The sequence below is a fragment of the Myotis davidii genome, unplaced genomic scaffold (assembly GCF_000327345.1).
Source record: "Myotis davidii unplaced genomic scaffold, ASM32734v1 scaffold376, whole genome shotgun sequence".
NCBI lineage: Eukaryota > Metazoa > Chordata > Mammalia > Chiroptera > Vespertilionidae > Myotis > Myotis davidii.
The window spans coordinates 3505476-3507842 of record NW_006288121.1 but is presented as its reverse complement, the minus strand read 5'-3'; the positions used below and the strand labels follow the sequence as shown (position 1 = coordinate 3507842).

At 45.3% G+C, this 2367-nt stretch overlaps 1 pseudogene; it reads left to right on the top strand.

Annotated features, from left to right (window-relative positions):
* Positions 1 to 754, top strand: part of LOC102770461 — a 1579-nt pseudogene extending 825 nt beyond the window's left edge.
* Positions 755 to 2367: the final 1613 nt, after the last annotated feature.

Sequence of the window (2367 nt, the reverse complement as noted above, 5' to 3'; positions counted from 1 at the left end):
TGCTAAAACATCCTTAATCTGATTGAGGTCCGTTCGCTGAGGTCGACCCCTTCCAACTTTCCCATCCACACTTGTCTTGTATACTTGTTTTGTCTATCTCCTTCCCGAAAACCGACTTCTGTGCATGGGCCACAAAGTTTCAGTTGCACTGTACGTGCGCGCCCGCATGTGGTATTTTGTGGAAGAGCCACACTCAAGGGGCCAAAGAGCCGCATGTGGCTCGCGAGCTGTGGTTTGATGAGCCACAGTTTGCCAACCACTGGTCTAAGAGATGGACCCTCCTGAACATTTTATTTTACAGAATTATGATATCCAGTATTTTTCCATAAGAGACATAGACTTGGTATCCAGAAGGTCATGGAACAGACATTCAATCTACTGATTGGAATAGGACAAAGGCCAATCCATCTGAGCTTTGATATTGATGCATTTGACCCTACACTGGCTCCAGCCACAGAAACTCCTGTTGTAGGGGGACTGACAGACATATTGAGAAGGCATGTATATTACTGAGGAAATACACAACACAGAGTTGCTATCAGCACTGGATCTTGTTGAAGTTAATCCTCAGTTGGCCGCTTCAGATGAAGAGGCCAAGACTACAGCTGGCCTGGCAGTGGATGTGATTGCTTCAATTTTTGGTCCAGACAAGGGAAGGAGGGCACAATGTCTATGATCAACTTCCTACTCCCAGTTCACCACATGAATCAGAAAATGAAGAACATGTGAGAATTTAGAAAATAATGCATGATGACACATTGGGCATTTCAGAGATGTGAGGTGTTTGAGGGGGCAGATACTACATGGTCATCTGGGTCAATACTGCCTTAATGAGAACATTTGTGTATTCTTGCAATTGTAAAATTTCCTTTCCATCTCCATTTTGGTGACCAATGATACTACTGTAAATGTATTTGTGGGTGTTTTTTTGTTTCTCTGTTTGTTTTTTTCCAATTCATGAGGTATTACTATGTTGGAGTACCATGTAAATTTAAAGAAGTCATAAACAGCATTTATTACCTTGGTATAATTTGGAAAAAAAAATGTGAGGGGGAGAAGTAAAAGAGTAAAGTTTAGGAATAACAAGCTATCGAACTTGTTATCAATTTAAAATAGGATGTTATGAGAGTTCCAAAATGGTGGTGGAATAAGTGGAATCTACATTGACACTCTCCTAGGACCAAACAAATTACTACTAAAATACAGAAAAACTATTCTGAATAATCAACTAAAGACTAGCTGGAGAGAACCTGATAACCAAGGATGGAAAGTGGAGCCTGCATAGAGGCTGGTAGGAAGTGTGAAGGTGTGAAAGGGCTGCCCAGGCTCCCACAGACAGCAGCTGGAGGTCAGGAGGGATAACTCAGCTATGGGGGGTTCCCACTGAGAATATGGGGTCTAGAACCGGAGTGTCTGCCTTCCGAGCTCCAACCCCAGATCCCCCAACTTTGGCTTCTGCTCATGTAACTCCAGTCCACTCGGCACCTCTCTCTGCTGGAGCCCAAGGTTGACTGGCTGTGAGGACTGGCCATGATTACAGTGGATGAACTGTTGTACCCGGGCTGACCTCATGGAGGGGAATTCACTTTAGCAAGACTCTGGTACCTGGGGAACGGCGGAGGAATCCTTGAGAAAGCGGATTGAAAGTTGGAGACTGTGGCTGCAATCTCTCCCGGAGTGCCGGCTCAGCCATGGAGACTGTGCCATCTTGAGTGGCTGTTTTTTGGAAACGTATACTGTACACCCAAAGACCTGGCATCCAGAGATCGGCTGCTAACCCGGAGACACTGGATCTGGGACAGCGCAACTACGTGGAGCCCTGCTTCTCATGGAAAGATCCAAGCAACAGCAGCCTCCTAAGCACCACACCCTCTGTCTGAGGAACAGCAGCTGTACGTGAAGCCTCCCCCCACCAGCCAGAAGAGCCACCACAGCTGTGAACAGCATCCACCAGAGGACCTACTACCAACAGAGGAGCAGCTGCTACCACAACCGCCCAAGGAGCAACCAAAGCCCGAGGAGCCACTGCCAAAGAGGGAGCAGCCACTGAACGACTCAACAATTAGATATCTCTGTGAGATCAAACATGGGTAAACAAAGAAACCCCCAAAGGAAAGAAAAGAAGGACCCGCCAGAAAAGCAGATAAGTGAAACAGGGGCATGCAATATGTCAGAAAAAGAATTCAGACTAAGGGTTATGCAATTCATAAACCAGTTGGATGAAAAAAATCAACAACTTATATAAGAATCAAGAAGAAATGAAGAGTGATATAACTGCAATAAAATACACCATGGAAAGTTTCAACAGTAGACTAGGAGAAGCGGAGGACCGAATTAGTGAATTAGAAGACAGGGAAGCAAAACATA